The sequence below is a fragment of the Apium graveolens genome, chromosome 9 (assembly GCF_009905375.1).
Source record: "Apium graveolens cultivar Ventura chromosome 9, ASM990537v1, whole genome shotgun sequence".
Classification (NCBI taxonomy): domain Eukaryota; kingdom Viridiplantae; phylum Streptophyta; class Magnoliopsida; order Apiales; family Apiaceae; genus Apium; species Apium graveolens.
Genome location: NC_133655.1, coordinates 179,506,922 through 179,531,046, shown reverse-complemented (window position 1 = coordinate 179,531,046; position 24,125 = coordinate 179,506,922). Strand labels below are relative to the sequence as shown.

General features: G+C 36.6%; 1 pseudogene; it reads left to right on the top strand.

Moving 5' to 3' along the window:
* LOC141685761 (CENP-B homolog protein 2-like) overlaps positions 1-19,384 on the top strand; it is a 70,778-nt pseudogene extending 51,394 nt beyond the window's left edge.
* The last annotated feature ends 4,741 nt before the right edge of the window (positions 19,385-24,125 follow it).

The following is a 24,125-nucleotide window of genomic DNA, read 5'->3' as shown; positions in this document are numbered from 1 at the left end:
CATATGTCATAGCCTATTTGTATATTCGAGGATTTAACTCAACTCAAATAAGAATGTAATAAGTAAATAGTGGATCTACCGTCAAAGAGATCTCTTAAAGTAACATCTGTCAAAGGATTCAGAAACAAGGTTCATCTACAGACTTGAGGAATTACTTCACTGGAAGAAGTTCAAGAAATTGATCAAGCCTTAGTGATATAAATCAAGATTGTGGATTTAATCAAGTGACAGAGATCTTGTTAGGGTATCAGATAATTACAGGGATTTAATCTGAAGAAAATCAAGTATCAAAGTCAAGACATGAAGAAACGTCACGGAAGTTAGTCACTCATGAACCAGACAGTACATCGAGTGTCAACATTAAAGTGGCGGAATTGATTCATAATTTTCAGTGATTTTCAGAAGATTTTCAGAAGAATGGTTACAGTTCAAGAGTAGTATTAATTCTCTAATTAAGTCATATAGTTTAATTAAGAAAATAAATTATATCTGCAAAGATAAATTTATTGATTAATTGAATTAATTGATTAATTAATTCTGAATTAATATTAAGAATTTTCAGAATTTTAATTGGATTAAAATCAGTTTTAATTCAGCAAGACAATTGAAATTAAACTAGCATGACAATCTGGATTGTCATACCGATTGTTATGCCAAGTCATTTCAATTGTCTCACCGAAAGTTCTACTGGAAGGAGATAGTCATGCTAGTTCAGTTTGATAGTCTTGCTAGTTCAACAGATAGTCTTGCCGAAAGTCATACTAGCTTAAACTGATTGTCATACCGAAAGTTCTACTGGTTCAGCAGATTGTCTTGCCAGTTCAACTGATTGTCATTCCAGTTCAAGTAATTCTGTTGATTGAATTAAAAAGACAGAAGCAGCAGAAGACACATTTTATCCAACAGAACACAAGTCAACAAACCAAGAACAAAAAGAAAAGAAGCAGACAATATTTCATTTTCATCTGCATACTTCAAGATCATCATTTCTAGTTTTAAAGTTAAATCCAAACAACTAGAAATCATTCTCTTGTTCTTGTGTAACTATCTAGCAGATCAAAATCCCTAGAACTTAATCTCAAATTGCGTTTAGCATTTGAATCTTTTTATAGCAAAAATAGAAAAAGTTCATGTCAAATTTATTCTAGATTTGTGATAATTAATTTGAGATTAATCCCTTGTAATCGATACCGTTGTTGTAACACCTTTTAAGTTTAATAATATTTTTATTTAACTTGAATTTTGTTTCACATTTTTATTCCGCACTAAATTCGATTATTCGGTATTGTTTATATTCAACCCCCCTTCTACAAACACTTTGGGACCTAACACACTTTGAATTTGCAAAAAAAAATGGGGCCCACTTGTGGGGCCCATATTGGGGCACACTAGTGGACCCCATTTTTTATAATGATTTATATTATATTAATTTGAGAGGATTCGTTTGTAAATTGTACCATTAACATATATTTCATATGTAAAAAACAATACTACATGAAATTCCGCTATTCCAAATCGAACAATCCCAAAATATCAATACATACCACAAAATGTATTACATCCAAACCAACTCAAACATTCAAACCACCATATGTCTAAAACTACGACAACAACAATTATTTTAACAAAAAAAGTAGTTCAGGTTCCTTACTAAACATTAGAAAAAAAGATAAACTTAATAAAATAGTAACACTAGAAACTCTTCACATTCTCCTAGACTTCAGACGCAAGTGTTTGGTCCACTTTTTGTTAAGTGTCCTCCTTTACCAGCATGTCCCTAACTGCAGGAGACCCCAAAGATAACAATGCACAAATTAGTTATACAACACTTCTGATGCTAAACAAACGCATTAAACCAAAAAAATAGCAGAATAACAGACCTGGTGGTAATTGACTTGCAATTAAGTATCAGTTAATGCATTAAACCAAAAAATAGCAGATAGGATATGATGTTGAACAATTTATCAGACTAGACTGTAAACAAAGGAAAGGTACTCATTTTAAAACCAGATTCTTTTTTAAAAGAGATGATGGTATTGCTCCAGATAATCTGTTATTCTGCAAGTACCTGCGTCCAATATCAGAAATTATATAGACATGTACTGAAGAGAAAACATACTGAAAAAAATAGTAATGAATGAATAGAAACATTAAGAGAAAACCATAAAGTCAAAAATATGGTTTGTATTATAAAGTATATACACTGCAATATCTTCCAGTCAAGAGGTCAACAACAAGTTTATTTTGAAAGTACAAATGAAATATAATCCCTTAGAAATTGTTATCTGGTGAAATTAAATTAATAATGAAACAAATTGACTCTATCAACAATTGCAAACATTATTCTAGAAACTTACAATTCTCTCAAATTGGGCAAGTCACCTAATGAGGAAGGCAGCTCCCTGCTCAACTGATTATTTTCAAAATGTTTATAAAAAATATTCGAGTTAGTAGAAGATAGTAAAAAATAAAGCAGAAAGCAAAGGAAAACTTTACTGGAGAAAATTGCAAATGAGATTTAAAGCTTACAACTCAGTTAAGCTGCCCAATTTTGTCAAGTCCAATGGAATACTCCCCGTCAAATTCTTCTCCGATATATTGCTGATAGGTTACAATAAATATACTTGTTGAGAGTCGGAAGAAATAAGATTAGTAAATTTTATGCATTTTCATGTAACGATGAGATAAAAGCAATAAGTTCTAATTGTGGCATATATTGTTTTGTATTAAAAGGCTCGATACAAAATTACATGAACAGAAGGGAAATGAATATACATTGAAATTATTCTGGGTTGAGGATCTGAATTACACTGTACCCAAGACCATGGAACTGGCAAACACGGATTAATCAAATTAACAGGACAATCTACAAACTATAATAAAAACTAATCAAATTAGCACAATTACATATACACACGGACAAACTAAAAGAAGAAGATTTGGCTCAAGTTGACTAAGTTTACTAATGCTAAATTGCAAATCGATGTTCTTATACAACTATCTATGGATAACGAAAGTACATTCATTATCTAAAAGAATGATAAGAATAACTCACTTCACTCCTCTTGGTTGTCTACTCAGCCCTCCATCCCTGGTTGAATCTCCCAGTATTTAAACACATATCCTCTTACCATAGTTCGATTATGCCAACCATTTATGTAATTCATCATATTATTTAACATTGTTCTCGTCTCCATTTTTGGACCCTTCTTATGATAGGTAAATTCAATATGAAGTTCAGGAGATGAACTCTCATCGATGGTCACAAAACCAAACTGTGTAGGGACACAGTTCGGTTCGTGAGTGGTTACTACGATCCTGTTCTTGTAGTATGTCTTTGACAAAATAAACACCGATAAATTCACAACAAACGCATATATGTATATACACAAGGAGTAAAAAAAGGTACCCTTTTCTTGGATTTATGTTTGAAGTGGTGGTTTGAGCATTCTTGGATTTCCCTCATTTTTTATCTTAATACACAGCGATGATAGGGGGTTATGAGGAGACTCCAGAGCAGACCTCTTCTTCTTGTTATGCTAAAGTGGCTAACTTAAATTTCTTGCCTTTATTGACCATGTGGGTTCATATGAACTACTACAAGATATAAACTTATGCTATAATCCCAAACAATGTACCAAAATCTAAAAACTCTAAAAAATAGTAGCATTCAATTACCAATTTGAGAAAACCATCGAAAATTATAAAATACCTTTTTCACTTCTTCGTAACCTTCTCTTCCCCATAATTCCCAGAGCTCTCACCTCATCCGAAAAATCCAAATCATTTTGAATCAAAATCATTATCATCATTATAGTAGAAACGCAACCTAAACTAAAGTTGATTCGATCCAAAAGTTGCTTCGACCTTAAAGCTAATTTGACCCCAAATTAGCACTAGAAAAAGAGATAAAAAAAAGAAACTAGTACTAGAACAAAGGAAATTAACAAAGAAAAAAAATACCTAATTCAAACATAAAACCCTAGTTTTGTTTGAACACGAATCGGTTGAAGTAGTACCCGTTTTCATCGATCTATGAAAGTTTAGCTTTAATTTTACTTTCAATTAGAAGAGAGCTGGCACAGAGAGTAAGAGCTGCGAGAGAGAAAGATAAAAAGAGAGGTGTTTAGATAGGGTAGGTAGAGAGTTGTTTGCAGAGAGATGTTAAGTTTTGAGTGATCTGAAATTTTAACCCGCCCAATAGAAAAAGAAATCGCCCGCTTGTCCAAAATTTTAGAGCATTTTTACCACGCCTAGCCCAACTAAAAATTGGTAATTTAACTTTTTTTTTATTTTATAGAATTTTTAATTATAAATATTATTCAAATTTTTATTAATAAAAAAAATCAGTTACATAGTACGGTTTATAAAATTAAACAAAAAATTAATTAATCAAAATTTACTAATTTTAAAGTCAAATATAATGATTATTTATAATATTTTTATTTTTAAAAATGGTGTAATTAATAATTCAAAACTTATATTTACTTTAATATTTAAAATAATATAATTACTCAATTAATTGATCCGAAAGTATATTTTAATATTATTGCTTAATTGTATTATCAAACTTAATTAATTTTGAAGTCAAGTAATTGTATATATTTAATTATTTGTAAAATGTTATTTTTTTAAATTCATTAATACCGTATTGTAACCTAAGGTTCCACATGTTAGAGCATTTAACACTTTGTAGCTATAATAACATTTTGCAAAGGCTATGGTAACATCAAAAGTACTATGTTACGGTAGGGTGAAATTTACATACCTAATATAACATATTTTGGTAACACTCATGATTAAACCATTGCGATAGGCCATCTATGGCGTAGTGGCTTGAGGGAAAGTTTCAGTTAAAAGTTAGTCAAGGAACAATATCAAACATACTTGTTAGTCCCTTAACAATGCAACAAGAATTACAGAAGGGGGGTTGAATGGAATTCTTGAAACTTTTTCATAAATAAAATTGTTCTAACTTAAATATATATCAGTGTGAATTGATTTGCAGAGTGCGGAATAATAACTTGAAATGAATCAAAATACAAGTAATTAAAAACACAAGTCTTTAAAAACTTTCTGGTGGATTTGAATGTATCCACTAGAGATATATAATATATCAAGAGAACTCTGTGTAGAAATTAGCTCACAGCTGCTTACAAATTGTCAACAACTAAGATTGTAGAGAAATGCTAAGAATATAGCTTACAAATGTTTCTCTCTTGGTTGCTTAGTTTTTTTTGTTCTATTTGCTACTTCTTGGTTTATATATCACCAAGATTACAAAGCAATAAGACAAGATAATAAAACAAAACTATCAAGTCTAATACTATGCTACTTCATTACTCTATTCCAGCGTCTTTGAATATCTTCATAATAGCATGGAAATGGCAATGCTTCTTTGTTCTCTAAAACCCAGTTGAATAGGCTTTCACATTCCATTTGCATAAACTCGACGCATGTGACTGTGTTGTCACTGTCAACAGATGTTTGAATTCTTTATTCGTCGGGTTCATGATCATCCGTCGAGTTCATGATCATCCGTCGGGTTGTCTTGTTGATCATCCGTCGAATGGCATTGTTGTTTATCCGTCGGGTAGCAATCCGGCACTTGACTTCATTTCATTTATACAAAATTACAATACATCATCTATGTATAATTAATCAACCTATTATGCATATCTAGTTAAAGTTAACATGACTTGAGTACTACTACAGAATCTAAACAATATATATGCAAAAATGTGCTACAGACTTATTGTTACATAAGCTACTCACTCGATGGATAATAAATCATCATCCGTCGAGACTATATTGAGTTATCCGTCGGAACTATAATCCTTATCCGTCGAGTGCTACATTTTTTACTAAGTAAAATCTACCAAGGTGTTTTGTTAATGAAATCATCAAGTACACAACATATACACAACAATCTCCTCGAATTTATGTCTACTGGAATTGTAGCCATAAATTAAGAGAAACTTGATGATAACAAAACACCCTAAAAATACACCTTTGAAAATAAGTAGATAAAACTGTAAAGTGCATCATTTAACAAAATGTACAAAGTTTAGCTCACAGTCATTTTCAAGGTGCTCCTCTAGCCTGAGCAGATTTATCTAGTTCCTTGAAGGTCTGGATCTCTTTCCAAGCTTTCTGTTATTTTCTTCTATCTGATTTTGGAGCTGTCTGTGGGATTCCAGTTCATCAGATTCTGAGAGATTCAGCTTTTCTTGCATCTCCAAGAGAGTCTCATTGCTAGAGATGCTCAATTGGTCTTCTAATCTGAAAAATCTTCTAACTCATTTGTCATCCATGAACTCCATCAGCCAGTAGGGCCTTAGATGCACTCTTCTCCCTGTGTAAGGAATAATTAGAGTCTTTGGGAGTGCATCTTTAGCTCTAATACTCCTCAGTTCTTCAATCTTCTTTAGAACCAGTCTTCTTGCAGTTACATTGAACCCAAAGTTCTTCTTGAAAGATGAATAAACCTTTATCAGTACATCTTGGCTTTCTTGAAGGATCCTGTGAAGTGGCCATTGAATCTCCTTTCCTCCCTTGTACTTGAAAACTAACCTTTCAGGTAGATTTCTGTATGCATCAATTCCTCTCACTTCTTCTAGTTCATCTAGATAGAGATTTAGATCAGAGAATTCCTTGAGTCACACAAGTACATGTAATCTCCCTTGTTGACTTTAGATTGAGATTTGACTAGAGATTTGGATTTGAGAGGTGACAACTTCACTTTCTTGACTGCTCTTGACTTTGTTCTCTTTGGCTTGTTAAGGATTGGCAGATTGAAGTCAGGAATTGGTAGGCTCTCCTAGTCTATTGGTTCATCCTTAGGCACAATAGGTTCACCATGAATGTTCCTATAAGGATCCACCACCTTGATGTCTTCAAATACTACAGAGGGTTTTGATGCTTGAGTTGTAGTTGGAGTGGATTCCTTAGGAAATTGATCCTCCAATTCCTTACCAACAAAGTTCAATTTCCTTTTGGTTCTTTTTTCCAATTCCTTGTATATCTGAGATTTCTTCTGTTGTGATTCAACTTGCTTTTTTGGATCTTGAGATTCAGTGATTTCAGATGGCTGAGCAGGAATCTGTTGTGTTGGTTTCACAGCTTGTAGCTTGGCCAAGATAGCAGCTTGCTCTTTCTCTTGCTTAGCCTTTTTGGCATTTAGAATAGCTTGCTTCTTTTCCTACTTCAATCTTGCCTTTTCTTCTCTCTTTGCTTGAGCAAATTGAGGATGTCCAACCACCACACAAATTTCTTTCCCATTCCTGAAAACTTTAGAAATTCTCCTTTTTAAGGCTGAATCAGCTGGATCCTTGTAGAAGGCAATTGATCTTGATAGATAAACTTGGATAGTATACTGTATCCAAACGGTTCTTTAATGATGATTTTGGATAGTTCACCCTTGGCTTCAGAATAATTTCAGCCTTTGGATATTTGATGCGGGATGGTTGTCCTCTTTCCAGATAGTTCATGCTCATTTCATTCACAGAGATCTGCTTGACTTTTGAGTGATGAATGGCTGACTTTACTGGCTCCTTTACTATCTCAAAATTCTTTTGTATGTCCTCATCAATTTTCTCCCAGTTGATTGGCTTCAACTGCTCTTTTTCAGCTTCTCTTAAATTGGCTGCTGCTGCATTGATCAGATCAATACTGTCTGTAACTGGTGGCTTGGTGAAAGCAATTGTAGGCATAATTACTTTACTAATTTGAATGTTAAGCTGTTTCTCCCCCTCACTTGGTCCTTTCTCCCCCTTTTTGTTATCATCAAGTTGAGTAGAGGAGAAGGTTTGAGCAGCCACCAGTTTCTGAAGCAAGTTTGTCTGTTGGGCTTTATGCAGATGAATGGATGTTAGAGATGCTTTTATAGCTGACATTCTTGTATCTAAGGCATCAATCTTTGTGGTAAGATTAGAATTTTTCCTGAGTTGTCTCTTGATGTCAAGCATTGTAGCTTCTGGAAGCTTAGAGTCCATCTTATCAGAAATAGCATTTTTCATCTCATCAATATCACCCTTGATGGTGTTGACATCTCTAGCATGTTGGAAACCTTGAATCTGTTGTAGTTGCAGAGAAGCAAGATGTGCTTGAAGGAGCTTCTTGGTGTTGGCATTTGTAGAGGTTTGAAGGGCATAATTTGTCTGATTTATGAGTTGGATCAGGGTTGTCTTGAAGTAGTGTTTATCACAATGTTTTGAAAATGCCCATGATGGCATGCCTGATCTTGAACTGGAACCTACTTCCCCCCTATGTCCAATGGTTCTTCTTCACTATCTCCACCTTCATCTCCAAAGAAATCTGCTGAACCACCAGTCTCATAATCAACATCACCATCTGTAGAGGGAAAAGCTGTGATGGCATCCTTAGCTCTTAGCATTGACTGAGTGGTATGCACCAAATTGAGCATCCTTTCTGCATTGTCATTGTCCTGTTCAGCTAGAAGTTGATAAGCTGGAATAGGGTGAGTAAATGCCTCAGCATCAAGGGAGGTGGTATCTATAACAGCTTGAGATTGCTGAGATAATCCCTCCCTGTCTGCATCCTGGACATTCATTAACTCACTAGCAATGACATCCATCATTATAGCTATGTACCTGCATTTCTCTCTTGTTCTCTCTTTTGTTGTATCAGGGTCTCACCCTGGCTTCCCACCCTCACACCCTCACCTTCACCATCTAAGGTGGGACTCCTCTCACTCTCTTTTTCCAATCCTGAAGGAATGGATTGCATATTTTCACTCTTTTGCTCTCCTTTTTCCTGGGAGCAATCCAGACTCTCACTCATAACACTCTCTTCCCTCAATCCTAATAGTGACTGTACTACCACCTAAGTCTTCTGCAATAGAGATAATAGATGAAATTTGAAGTTATGCAGAGACACCCGACGGATGAGGAATATCCATCGGGTTAGCAGTTTGACTATCCGACGGATAAATGCTGTTAAGCTTATCCGTCGGGATACAATCACTACTCGACGGATGAGCAATATCCATCGAAAGAGTAGAAATGAATGAACTTGGAATCGAAACTATTGTGGACTCTGTGCGGATTAATGAGATTTTGGGCACAGATGTTTCAATAGTTCCTGAAAGAATTGGCAAGTGAGCCAACAAATCATCCAAAAGATGATGCTCATTTACAATAGATTTTGGCATCCCCAGCAAAGTTAAAGAAGGGGAATTAGGAATTGATATGTTGATCATGTCCACATCCAGAGAGTTTGTGGGAGAATTTGATGTTTGAGGTGCTTCTATAACTAATGATTTTGGCTGTGACTCCACATTTATTGGAGCCACATCAAGCTGAATTTGTGAAGGTGCAGTGACTGTGTCTTTAGCACCAGTTTGTACAGTGTGTGAACCCTGTGCATCCCCAAAGGTTTTGGATTTCTTCTTTCTGGCATAAGTTTGGGGTGAGCTAGTGTCCCTTACCCTCTTGGCCTGTGCTCTTGGCTGAGAGTTTTGTTCAATAGCCACATCCTTTTGGGAGGATGCAACTAGAAATGAGCTTTTATCCTTATTAATCACTGCAGTTTGTTGGGAAACTGCAGTGTGGCTAGGTCGGGAACCACTCAACTCTCCATCCTTATTCTTAGGGTTTCTTTTATGTTCACCCTATCCCTCACCTACCTTACCCACCTTCACACTCCCCTCTTTGATTTTGGTAGATTTTGCAACTCGCATCTTTTGGGAGATACCAGAGGGGGCTTTCTTTGATTTGGATTTTGAAATTTTTGATGATTTAGTAGCTTGGGTAGGCAACTGTTGGCTCATTGACATAGTTTCCATTGCTACACTAGTATTCAAAGAAATTTGTGAGGTTGGAATAGTAGGGACAGATGAACTTACCTCACTTACCTGAGGTGGTCCATTACAGGGAAATAGAAGAGTGGCACTTCTCTATGATGATTTGCCCTGTTCAAATATGCAATAATTCTTCTCTCTTGAACCCAACAATCTAATTTGTTGTTTGGGTTCTCAAGTACAATTTCCTCAGAGAGGTGGTTAGCTAACATCATGAAAAATCTAGCATAATAAACATTTTTTCCCCTCTTATTTAACTCTCTTAATTTAAATCCCAACTCAAACAAAAAAAGATCATTGAAATTATAGAACTTATCTATAAATAGCATGTAAAGCATATTAAGCATGGAAATATTGACATAATCAAAATTACTGATTTTACCAGAAAAGGCCTTGGTCACTACATCACACATGAAACTACATTCCTTCCTAAGATCCAATATCCTAATGTCACTCAACTTAGAAGTAGAGAGAGCATAGTTCATAGAATTAAGCATATTAACTATATTAGTATCTGTGTGTGGCGAGGTCACAGTATTATCAGGAATCTTGAAACATGCTTTGATAACATCACTATTAATACAGAATTCCTTACCTATAATGGTAAGTGTGATGGTCTTATCTGTCGAGTTATATGAAGCAGTAGTCCACATCTCTTCAACAACTTCACAGAAGATGGTGGGTGATTCTAGCATTGCATAGCTGAGTTTGCAGTTCTTCACAAAATCCATCATTTTGTGGTAGTCACTTGAATGTTGAATCCCCTTGTTAACTAGAGCCGTGAAGTTGTTCTTCTCATAGATGTATCCAGTTTGTGACATGATCTTGACTACTGGTGCCATTTTTAGTGAGTGGAAATTGCAGAGATTGAGATGCTAATTGCTTTTGAGAAAGAGAGAATTTAGAGCAGATAATTTGAGAATGATAAAAGAAAAGCAATGTAAATGAAATAAGCTTTTATACTATCTCAAAAATAACGATAAAAAATAATAAAGTAATATAAAGTAACCAATGAAAATTGCCTAAAATAACCGTTTAAAAATAAACTGTAAAAATTCCATCAATTATCTGTCGTGTTATGCATACAAACTGTAAGTATACTTGATGGATAATGTTCAGGAAATTAACGGCTAAGATTAAGACAATTCGAGGGATGAGGATAAACTGTTATCCGTCGAGTTATAAAATATTCCAGAAAAATAATTGATTTTTATTTACAAGCAATATTCCGACGGATGATCAAACTCGATGGATAAAGATCATCCGTCGAGATGTAAATTTTGACTTAGCCAAAATTCCATCTTAGACTGAAAAATCAATTAAATTTCTGGCTGCATAACAACCTGCAAATTATCTGAAGAGATTTAAGAATAATTAAGCATACCTAACTCACTTACCAACCTTGAGAAGGTAGATTCATCCAGTGGCTTGGTAAAAATATCTGCAAGCTGCTTTTCACTTGGAACAAAATGTAGTTCCACAGTACCATTCATTACATGTTCCCTTATGAAGTGTTACTTGATGTCTATGTGCTTTGTCCTTGAATGTTGTACTGGATTTTCAGTGATGGCAATTCAACTTGTGTTATCACAGAAAATAGGAATCCTCTCAACTTGCAGACCATAGTCTAGCAATTGATTTTTCATCCACAGAATCTGTGCACAGCAACTGCCAGCAGCAATATATTCAGCTTCAGCTGTAGAGGTAGAAACTGAATTTTGCTTTTTACTGAACCAGGACACAAGCTTATTTCCTAGAAATTGACAGGTTCATGTTGTACTTTTTCTATCAATTCTACAACCTGCATAATCTGCATCTGAATAACCAGTTAGATCAAAACCAGAATCTCTAGGGTACCAAATGCCAAGTTTTGGTGTTCCCTTGATATATCTGAAAATTCTCTTAATAGCTACTAAGTGAGATTCTCTAGGATCAGCCTGAAATCTAGCACATAAACATGTAGCAAACATTATATCTGGCCTACTAGCTGTTAAGTACAGAAGTGAGCCAACCATGGCCCTATAACTTGAAATATCCACAGACTTTTCAGTAGTGTTTAATTCAAGCTTAGTTGCAGTGGCCATGGGAGTTTTTGCAGATGTGCAATCCATTAGATCAAACTTCTTTAAAAGATCATAAATGTATTTAGTTTGACTAATAAATATTCCATCACTAACTTGCTTAACTTGCAAACCAAGAAAGTAAGTTATTTCTCTCATCATACTGATTTCATACTTACTCTGCATCAATTTGGAAAACTTTTTGCAAAGTTTTTCATCTGTAGAGCCAAAAATAATATCATCTACATAAATTTGAACAAGTATACTAGAGCCATTAACATTTCTAAAGAATAAAGTTTCATCTACAGTACCTCTTTTGAAGTGATTTTCCAAAAGGAACTTTGATAAAGTGTCATACCAGGCTCTAGGTGCTTGCTTCAATCCATAAAGTGCTTTCAAAAGATAGTAGACATATTCTGGAAAATTTGGATCTTCAAAACCAGGAGGCTGACTAACATAGACTTCCTCCTCCAAGTCTCCATTCAGAAAGGCACTTTTGACGTCCATTTGATAGACCTTGAAATTGGCATGGGCTACATAAGTTAAGAAGATTCTGATGGCTTCAAGTCTTGTAACAGGAGCAAATGTTTCATCAAAATCTATTCCTTCTTGTTGACAATAGCCCTTAGCAACCAATTTAGCTTTGTTCCTGACTACTATACCATTTTCATCCATCTTGTTTCTGAATACCCATTTGGTGTCAATTGGATTCTTTCCTTTAGGCTTGGGCACCAGCTTCCATACCTTATTCCTCGCAAATTGGTTTAGCTCCTCCTGTATAGCTAAGATCCAATCAAGATCCAACAAAGCTTCTTCTACCTTCTTTGGTTCTTCCTTAGAAAGAAAGCTGTTGTACAAACATTCTTCTTGAGTTGTTCTCCTTGTATGAACTCTAGAAGATACATCACCAATGATGAGCTCAAAGGGGTGATCTTTTGTCCATTTTCTTTGTTGAGGTAGATTAGCTCTAGATGACGAGGCCTCATTGTTGTCTTGATGTGTGATTAAGTTTTGATTGTTAGAAACTCCCCCTGAGTTAATGGATCTTTGATTTGAGAAAGGGGTGCTTTCTGTAAGTGATCTATCCTGACTCCCGGCTTCTTTTGATAACCCGAAGGATGGTGAATTTTGAGTACCGACGGATGAAGCAGGTTGCCTTCTGACGGATAAGGAAGATTATCTCTTGACGGATGAAGCATTATACAACTCGACATATGTTGAATTTTGTGCTTCATTGGTAGTAGATTTTTCTGCATTATCCTTTGATACTGTTTCTTGATCACTTTCATCATCACTATCATCACTAACCATCTCCACATTGTCAAATTTAAGGCTCTCATGGTAGTCTCCATCTTGCAGTCCTTCAATCTTTTTATCATCAAACATAACATGTATTGATTCCACAACAATGTTGGTTCTTAGATTGTAGACTCTATATGTTTTACCAACAGCATATCCAACAAAAATTCCTTCATCTGCTTTAGCATCAAACTTCCCATTCTGATCAGCTTGATTTCTCAAGATATAACATTTGTAGCCAAAGACATGAAGAAAATTTAGAGCTGGCTTCTTGTTCTTGAACAATTGATAGGGAGTCATGCATTTTTCTTGATTAATCAGAGAAATATTCTGAGTGTAGCATGCAGTATTTACATCTTCAGCCCAGAAATATGTTGGTAATTTATATTCTTCAAGCATTGTCCTAGCAGCTTCAATAAGTGATCTATTCTTCCTTTCCACTACTCCATTCTGTTGTGGAGTTCTTGCTGCTGAAAAATCATGCAAAATTCTATTTTCTTCAAAAAAAGCTCTCATGGCAAAATTCTTGAACTCAGTTCCATTGTCACTCCTGATTCTTCTCACTTTGAAATCAGGATGATTATTGACTTGCCTTATGTGATTGATGATGATTTCACTAGCCTCATCTTTAGACTTTAGGAAATATGTCCAAGAGAAATTTGAGAAATCATCTACAATTACTAGGCAATATATTTTCCTTGAAATGGACAACACATTGACTGGTCCAAACAAATCCATGTATAGCAGTTGCAAAGGTTCTTCAATTGTTGAATCAAGCTTCTTCCTGAATGATGCTTTAATCTGCTTTCCTTTTTGATAGACATCACACAATCCATCCTTAGAAAACTCCACTTGAGGAATACCTCTAATCAGAAAATACAAAAATCAAAACGCAAACCCACTACCCACGAGTTATTTTTCCATTACCCACGTTTTTAACCTTCAACCCCACTCCTAATCAAATTTTAACCCTAATCTTTACCCTATATATACATACAACTATTCCATATACTCCCCCATACACTTTCAAACCTTAAACTCTCTCCCATATTCAAAAACACAAATCTTAAGCACTTTTTCTCAGTTTCAATGGCACCCAAGAGATCCAGGACGATTGATAGCAGCAGCACTATTCCTACTGCTGATTTTTCGAGGGGTACTGCTGCGAGACCTCGTTTGTTTGATAGGGCTGCTGAGGAGGAGTATACTAGGCTTCTGGGTAAGCTGATTTTGAAGGAGAGGGGATTCTTACCATCGGGGAGGGATGGTGAGTTGTTGCCAATGATTGCTGAAAAGGGTTGGATTTCTTTCTGTGAGTCACCGGAGGCAGTTCCGATGAGTGTGGTTCGCGAGTTCTATGCGAACGCGAAAGCTGAAAAGAATGGGTTTTCTGTTGTGCGGGGGCTGACGGTGGATTATCATCCTGAGGCGATTCGCCGTGTGATTGGGCAGCGCTAGAGGAAGCCCACGAAGGAGAATTGGAATGAAAAGACTGCTGAAGATTTTGACTTGGATTTAATTTGTGCTACTCTCTGTAGGCCGGGCATGGTTTGGACGTTCAAGACCGGGACTAACGAGTATCGTCATTTTCCGGCGATTGCGATGAATAGGTATGCCCATGCATGGAATGCCTTTATTTGTGCTAATATTCTGCCTACTTCACATGCACATGAGATTACAGTTGAGCGAGCACAGTTGTTATGGGGTATTTTGAATGAAGAGTACTATGTGGACCTTGGTGAGTTCATCTACCAAGGAATTCTGAAGTTTTTGAGGGGAGCGAAGCACATGAACATCCCTTATGCATCTACTATTACAAAGCTTTGCCGATAAGTGGGAGTTCAGTGGCCTTCTCATGAGCAGTTGCAGCTGCTGGCCGCTCCTATTGATTCTGGGACTCTGAATGCGATGCAGGAGTGGACTGGTGGAGAGCCCGAGGAGCATGGGTTGGGTTATCGTCTTCCAGGAGGGCGTCCAGCACGCGGTGCTACCATGGCGAGAACGGGGCATGATGAGGCAGGCTCTTCTAGAGCTCAGGAGGGTGCTGGGATGGCTGATGTCCAGTATAGGAGGCTGTCGAGGAGGATGGATGATATGTACGAGACGCAGAGCTGGTTTGCTCAGGAGCTTACCCTTGCACTTGGGACTGCTTTTAGAGGCCTTGGAGCTGACATCCAGTGGCCCGTTTTTGGTGAGGACTCTGCGTATCCGCCTCCTGATACTCCACCCTCTGAGGGTAATGATGATGATTTCTCCGAGTAGGTATACCCTGTGTTTCTTTCTACTACCTTCACTGGGGATAGTGAAGATTTTAAGTTTGGGGGTGGTAGTTAAGGAATATTTTATGTGTGTGTCATATAGTTGCATATTCATGATAGTTTAGTTCATATAATTGCATATTTTTGCCATATAGTTTTATTTTATTTTATTTTATTTTTATTTTTATTGCTTTATTTATCATGTTATGTAGCTCATGCATATACCATGATCCCTTTTGCGTTGCTTTACCAATTAATTTGTGATGTTGATGCGAGTGTAGTGATAGTGTTAGAGTGATGTTGAGTCTTGTAGGTTGACGTGCATGCTAGAAACACTTGTAATTTCACTAAGTCTTAGAGAATGCTTAAGGACTAGATGGTTGTCATGGTTTGATAGTTTTTAACGTTAATCTATTGATTATGCTTAGAATTTATAATAGGTTCTTAGTGATAAAAGGCATGAAAAGAAAAAAAAATTGGAGTAAAAAGTGGAAGTTATTGCTAAGTGTGGCTAGGCGTCAAATGGCTAGTAGCCGGCTCGTATTTTTATGCGAGTAGTCTAGGGTTGAGCAAGATGGAGCGAAAGGCACTTGCTCAGAAATAGAAAAAAATAAAAAAAAAAGAAAAAAAATAAAAATAAAGAGTTAATGCATAATTGATCACGAGTGGGCTCTTTGGTATTCGAGTTATTAAGTTCTTAGGGGACTTTGTGCCTAATGACCTAAGGCTTTAAAAGTCTGGGATTTGCTAACCTAACGCTCGCTACATGGATGCCATTGTATAAGTCTTTTGTGGATCTCAATCATTGCACAGTCAAATAAGCATTATTGTTGTGTTAAATAAAAATCACGATTCCGTAATAAGCTCCAGTAATCTTGAAGTGTTATAAGTCATTTTGTGCCTAGAAATTTATTCTTCGTATAATCATATGATTACCTTGAGGATAGTTGAGTTATGATAATTGATCTAGTTTCGAAGCATATATGTTAAGCATCCGCACACACCAAGTTTCTGGTTGCATGTTAGTGTGCATGATTTGATTGATCTTTATTCACCTAATTGCATTTGTTGAGATGTCGTGAATTGGTTGGTTTGGTCGTAGTAAGGGGGATCGCTGCATTTCATATAGATTGCATTCATGCATGTTTTTTTTTTGTTTTTGAGTCCGTGACGCTTGAGGACAAGCATCGATTTAAGTTTGGGGGTGTGATAAGTGGCATTTTATACCACTTAGAACGTCTTATAATAGCTTAAATTGATGTCTTGAAATCAATTATTTTGTGTATTTGATGCGTTTTTCTAGTGTTTATGCATTTCAGGGTATTACTTGCATTTGTGGAGAGATTTCATCAAGAATAAGTTTTGGCATGTGTTTGGCATTGCAAGTGGGAAGTTAGGAGCAGAATGCAGCGAAGAATGGGAGCAAAACAGAGATTTTTCCAGAAGGGGTCTGAGCGCCCGCTCAGCTCTGCTGAGCGACCGCTCTGGAAGCTGAGCGCCCGCTCAGGATTGCTGAGCGGCTGCTCAGGGACGTAAAATTAGAATAATTATTTTTAGACTCCTAATTCTGTTGAGCTTCCAACTTCTGAGATATCTGGGTTTTGTGGGACTTCTATATAAGTAGTTTTCAGAGATATTTCACGTGGTGTTGAATCGTAGTATCAATCAAGGAGCGAGGAGATAAGGAAGAAGACCGTTTTAGCACATAGCAACGAAGAGGAAGCATATTTTCTTGTGATTCTTTATTTCGTTATAACATTGGATGCTAGTTTTCTTTACTTTGAACCTAATTAATCTTGTGACGTACTCTGGTTTAATATAAGTAGTTTATTTAATTATTCTCGTGTGTTATTATCATGTTTTCATATGAACCCATGGTGACGATGAATTCAATCATGGGCTAATCGTGATCATAGGGTCGTAACAGATTTACTATGGAATTTTTTAGTTAGTTGTTTAATACCTTAGTGTGTGATGATTGTATGATATCTAGTATTGGTTGTGCTTATTCATCTTATGTGCGTCGCGAACATATAAGATAGGGTGTTAATCTCTTGTGAAGCGATAGTGGATCTTGAGGTTTAGAACTTGCCATGCTAGCATAGGTTCATGTATGTGTATGCATGATTAGTGGGTAACTCTAACTGTTTTACTTGCCCTGTGTAATCATAAGGAATAACTTGTGCTTAAGTCGTTATGTTGTCAAATTCTGTAGACATATAGGGTCTCAACATAATTGATGACTATTCAACTTCTATCTTAATTGTGGATGCTTGGTAGAATGCTATTAGTACAATGAAAGTTGGCTTTTATCAGTTTTGTGTTGTTCGATTAATATCATCACCGTTACATGCTGAGGGTAATAACAATAACTATTGAAGGAAGTAGTAATGAAGTTGTGATATCATGTGTGTTTAATATTGTTAATTCAAGTGTCAATTAAGTGTTTAATTCTTGTAGTTAATTCTAGTTAATAATTAGTTAATCAAATCTAAGTGTTATTGTCTTGACATTGAGAAGTAATTATACATTGGTGAGTGAGTGTTAATTGAACATAAAATGTCTGAGTCTCTGTGGGAACGAACTAGAAAGTATTCTATATTACTTGCGAACGCGTATACTTGCGTGTATTATTAGCGCATGTTTTCCGCCCTAACAGGTTTCTCCAGCATCAAGAATGAGTAAATATCACAGGAGAATTAATTTTGCAGAAGGCAAGAGAAACAATGAAACTCTTGTACCCTCACGATGATTCAGATTTGAACTTCTCTATAGGATGGCTTGGGAAATTCAAGCAGCGGCATGACATAAAGTCATTTCGTCATTTTGGCGAGAGTGGGTCTGTTGATGTACAAGAAATGGAGCAGAAATTGGTATCGATTCGGGAGAAAATTGATCAATTCCTTGTAAAAGATGTTTTCAATATGGATGAAACTGGGTTGTTTTATAGGCTACAAGCTAATCATTCACAGGAAACAAAATAACTTGAAGGAAGAAAATAAGATAAAGAATGGCTTACGATAGTTATTTGTTGCAATGAAGATGGCTCTGAAAAAATCCCTCTATGGATTATTGGGAAATATGCAAAGCCTCGTTGCTTCAAGAATATCAACATGAATAGCTTGGATTGTCAGTATCGAGCTAACAAAAGAGCATGGATGACTAGTGTGTTTTTTGATGAATATGTTCGTTCATTTGACCAAATGATGCATGGTAGAAGAGTTCTGCTTGTGATGGATAATTGTCCAGCACATCCAAAAAATATTGAAGGGCTAAAAAATGTTGAATTGTTCTTCTTGCCACCCAACATGACATCAAAGATTCAACCTTGCGATGCTGGGATAATAAGGGCTTTCAAGATGCATTATCGTAGAAGGTTATATCGTAAAATATTGGAAGGTTATGAGGTAGGACAATTTGATCCAGGGAAGATAAATGTCCTTGATGCTATCAATTTGGCAATCCCAGCTTGGATGATAGATGTTCGAAAAGAAACAATAGTGAATTGTTTCCGACACTGTAAAATTTGTTCAACTAGTGACGTTGCAAGAAATTTGGATGAACCCGCTTTTAATGAAGAAACTCAAGACCTCGAGACTATAATCAATCAATGTAGCTATCATAATAAGATGGATATCAACAATCTAATGAACTACCCAGGTGAAAATGAAGCATGTTCTGAGGTTCAGAGTTTAGAAGATATTGTGGGTACTATCATTGAGGATAATACAAATGATGACAGCGAAGATGATACAGTGTCTTTAGAGCCTGTTATGAGAAAGGAAGCTCTTATGGCGTCGAATACTCTTCACGACTTTATGATATAATACAAAAATACAACACCTGAGTTATTGGATGCAATAAGAAAAGTTAGAGATAAGCTCCAAATAGACTTGAACTTTAAAATAAAAAAAATAACTATTGAATCATATTTCAATAAGGTGTAATATATTTTTTCAGTTCATATGAATTATTAATTTATGATTTTCTTGGGACTAAAAGCTATAAAGGGATTTCCCGAAAAATTATTATCTTATTATTTTATCGAGTTTTTCAATTTTTTACATTGGCTCAAGTTGGGACTGGACAAATTTATTATTTTAGAGAGTTTATTAATTTAACGAGTATTAATTTAAAGAGTTTCTACTGTACTACGGAGAAAGAGCTTTTGGCTATTGTCTATGGTTTTGAGAAATTTCGATCTTATCTACTTGGGACTAAGGTGACAGTTTTCACTGATCACGCCGTAATTCGATATCTCGTCTCAAAAAAGGACTCGAAGCCTAGATTAATTAGATGGGTTCTTTTGCTCCAAGAATTTGAACTAGAGATCAAGGACAGAAAAGGAACTGAAAATCAAGTCTTCGATCATCTCTCGCGTTTAGATAATCCTAATGCTACTTCATTAGATAAGACATTGATAAATGAGTCTTTTCCTGATGAGCAACTATTTGGAGTACAAGAAGAAGAACCGTGGTTTGCAGACATTTTGAACTACCTTGTGAGTAATATCATGCCTCCCGACTTATCTTATGCTCAAAAGAAGAAGTTTCTACATGAGGTGAAGTGGTATATGTGGGATGAGCCGTTTCTTTTTCGCCAAGAAGCTGACCAAATTATCAGGAGATGTATTCCTTACAGCGAAATGGGGGTGATCTTGCGAGATTGTCACTCAACGGCTTATGGAGGACATTATGGTGGAGATTAGACAGCATCTCGTGTTCTTCAAGCAGGTTTCTTTTGGATGACGTTTTTTAATGATGCTTATCAATTTGTTTTGAAATGTGATCGATGTTAATGTGTGGGTAATATGTCTAAGAGGGATGAGATGCCTCTTAATGCGCTTCTCGAGGTTGAGGTCTTCGATGTTTGGGGAATTGACTTCAAGGGGCCATTTGTCTAGTCTTGTAACAATCAGTATATCTTGTTGGTGGTTGATTACGTGTCGAAATGGGTTGAAGTTAAGGCGTTTCCAACGAATGATGCGAAAGTGGTACTTAATTTTCTTCACAAGCAGATATTCACAAGGTTTGGAACTCCAAGAGTCATAATCAGTGATGAGGGGTCGTATTTTTGCAATCGCAAGTTCACTGCTATGATGAAAAGGTATAATTTGAATCATCACATTGCTACGGCTTATCATCCTTAGACGAATGGTCAAGCTGAGGTATCTAACAGAGAGATCAAGAGTATTTTAGTGAAAGTGGTGTGTCCATCAAGGAAGGATTGGTCTTTGAAGCTTGATGAAGTTGTTTGGGTGTATAGAACAGCATATAAGACTCCATTGGGAATGTCACCGTTTTAGTTGGTTTATGGTAAAGGGTGTCATTTGCCTGTGGAGCTCGAGCATAAGGCATATTGGGCTTTGAAAAAGTTGAATCCGGACTTAGATGCGGCTGGAAAGAAGATGATGCTTCAATTAAATGAACTTTATGAATTCCGACTTCAAGCTTATGAGAATAATAAAATGTATAAGGAGAAAGTCAAGAGGTGGCACGATAGGGGTCTATTGCTCAAGTCATTTGTGCCGGGGCAACAATTTCTTTTATTTAACTCTCGTCTCCGTCTTTTTCCTCGTAAGTTGAAGTCAAGATGGCAGGGCCGTTTATTGTCAAAACTATGTTTCCACATGGAGCGGTGGAAATTTTTGAAAATGATCCGGCCCAAGCATTCAAGGTAAATGGTCAGAGGTTGAAGCATTATTATGGTGACACGGCAAACCGCGAGGTGGTTAGTGCCGTTTTATTGTACATTTGATCACAAGAGTCTACGTCGAGCTAGCGACGTAAAAGAGGCGCTTCTTGAAAGGCAACCCAAATATGTTGTACATTAGTAGGTAGAAGAAGCAATAATAAAAGTGAAATAGGGACTTTTATACCAAAATCAATTCCAACCCGATTTTTACTCTTTCACATCCCATAATTCCCTCTCCTAATCAATTCAAATATTCCCACGATTCCCATAATCAATTCCCACTTATATTCCTTATAGAATTCACACCTCTCCACCTATATATCATACACTTACGCACAACTTCTCCACCAATTCACAAACTCTCAAACACAAATTCTCTCTAAACACTTAAGCTTTTATTCTTTCTTCTTCAATCTCGATGGCACTCAAGTGACAAAGAACACAAGTTGACAGCAGCACCACCGATTCTTCATCTGCGGGTGGTGTGAGGCCCAGGTTTTCTACTCCTAAGGCTGAGGAGTACACGAGACTTCTCTCGAAGCCTATTGCTAAGGAGCGAGGTTTTCTACCATCAGGGAAGGATGGTAAGCTATTAGAGATGATTCTCGAGATGGGCTGGGTACCTTTCTGTGAGGCTCCCGTTGCTGTGCCTATAAGTGTTGTGCGGGAGGTCTATGTAAATGCCAAGGCAGAGAATAATGGGTTCACAGTGGTGAGGGGGAGGACTGTAGAGTACAGTGCTGATGCTATCAGGGCAGTGATTGAGTAGCCCTCAAGGAAGATGGGTCAGGACACGTGAAACGATAAGACTCCGAAGGACTTTGATTTGGATCTTATCGTTGCTACTCTCTGTATGCCTAAGACTCATTGGAAGTTCAAGAGGGGCACTATTGATTGCTCCCATTCCCGGCGGCGTGCATGAACAGGTTTGCACGGGCTTGGAACTCCTTTATTTGTGCTAACATCATGCCATCTTCGCATGTGCATGAGATTACTGTGGAGCGTGCTCGTCTGCTGTGGGGTATTCTGCAGGGTGATTACATTGACTTGGGGATGGTGATACATCAGGGGATTTTGAGATTCTTGAGGGGAGGTACTATAGGTGCTATTCCGTACGCTTTAGTTGTGATGAAGTTCTGCGCGGTGGTTGGAGTTTATTGGCCAGCACATGAGCAGCTTCAGCTTCCCAGTGCTCCTATTGATAGTGCTACGCTGCAGAGCATGCAAGAGTGGTATGGAGGGAAGACCGATTCTAAGGGGCTTGGTTATTCATATGATCATTTTCCAGGTGGTGTGCCTATGGAAGCAGCTACAGAAGAAGGTTCTCAGCACGCCCGTAGAGCAGCTTGGAGAGCTCAATATGGAGAGGAGGCTAGTTTGTTGCAGCAGCAGCAGTAGGAGGAGGCAGTAGGAGCAGAGTTGAGAGCTGGTTTGAGTTCGATGTAGTATATGTGTCTCGTGAGGAGGATGGATACGATGCACGATATCCATAGTCGGTTTGCACACGATCTCACCCAGGAACTTGGGACAGCTTTTAGAGCCACCAGTGTTGACATCCAGTGGCCAGTTTTTGGTGAGGATTTAGTGTATCCGCCTCCAGACACGCCTGACACTCCACCCGTTGAGGGTGAGGATTCTGATTCACAGTAGGTATGCCTGATTTCTTACTATTACCTTCACTGAGGACAGTGAACATTTTAAGTTTGGGGGTAGTAGTTGAAGGAATATAGTTTGTGTGAGTCTCATATAGTTTGCATGTTCATGATAGTTTTAATTCTTTTAGTTGCATATTTTGCCATGTAGTCTTTTTTTGATAGTTTTATGATATTTTGTTCATGTAGTTTCATGCATTTATATTATAACATAATCCCTTAGATAATTTTCCGATTAACTTGTGATATTGATGCTAGTGTAGTGATGGCGTGTTTGGTGATATTGAGTCTTTTTGGATTATTAATTTGCATGTTAGAGACACTTGTATTTCACTAAGTCTTATAGGTTGCTAGAGGTGCTAGATCATAGTCATGATTTGTTTGATTATCGAGGTTTAATCGCTTGTTTATATTTGAAATTTAGGATATTCTCTTAATAATAAAAGACATGGATATTTAAAAATTAGAGAAATTGGATTTCATTGCTAGTTGTGAATAAGGCTAGACGTCAAATGGTTAGTAGTCAGCTCATATTTATATGAGTAGTCTAGGGTTGAATGAGATGGAGCGAAACGCACTCGTTCAGAAATTTGTGAATATAAAAAAAAAGAAGAAAAAAAAGAATAAGAGTTATGTATAATTGATCACGAGTGGGCTCTTTAGTACTCGATTTATTAAGTTCTTAGGGGACTTTGTGCCTAGTACCTAAGGCTTTTATAGTCTGGGATATGCTAACCTAACGCTCGCTACATGGGTACTATTATATAAGTCTTTTGTGGACCTCGCTAATTGCACGATCAAATAAGCATACTTGTGTTGTGTTATTGTGTATAAAAGCATAAATCCATAAAAACTATGATATAAAAATTGAAGTGTTATAAGTTATTTTGAGTCTAACTTTTATTCTATTTATAAACTTGCGATTGATTTGATAAGTAGTGAGTCATGATTGCCGATCTAGTAGCAATAGTATATCTATAAGCATTTGCACACACGCACGTCTCTGGGTTGTAGGTTGATTTGAGAGATTTTATTGATCTTTATGCGAATAATTGCATTTGCTGAGGTGTTGCTTATTGGTTGGTTTAGTTACTCTATGGGGATCATTATATAGTTGCATTCATGCATTTTTATTTCCTGTTCTTTGAGTCTGTTTATGCTTGAGGACAAGCATCGATTCAAGTTTGGGGGGTATGTTGAGTGGCATTTATGACACTTTATAATGCTCTAATAAGCTTTGGATTGGTGCATTTGTACTCAAGTTGTTAAGTGTTTTAACATGTTTTCTAGTGTTTTTGCATTTCAGGCATTATCTAGGAAATCAGGTGAATTAGCATTGTTT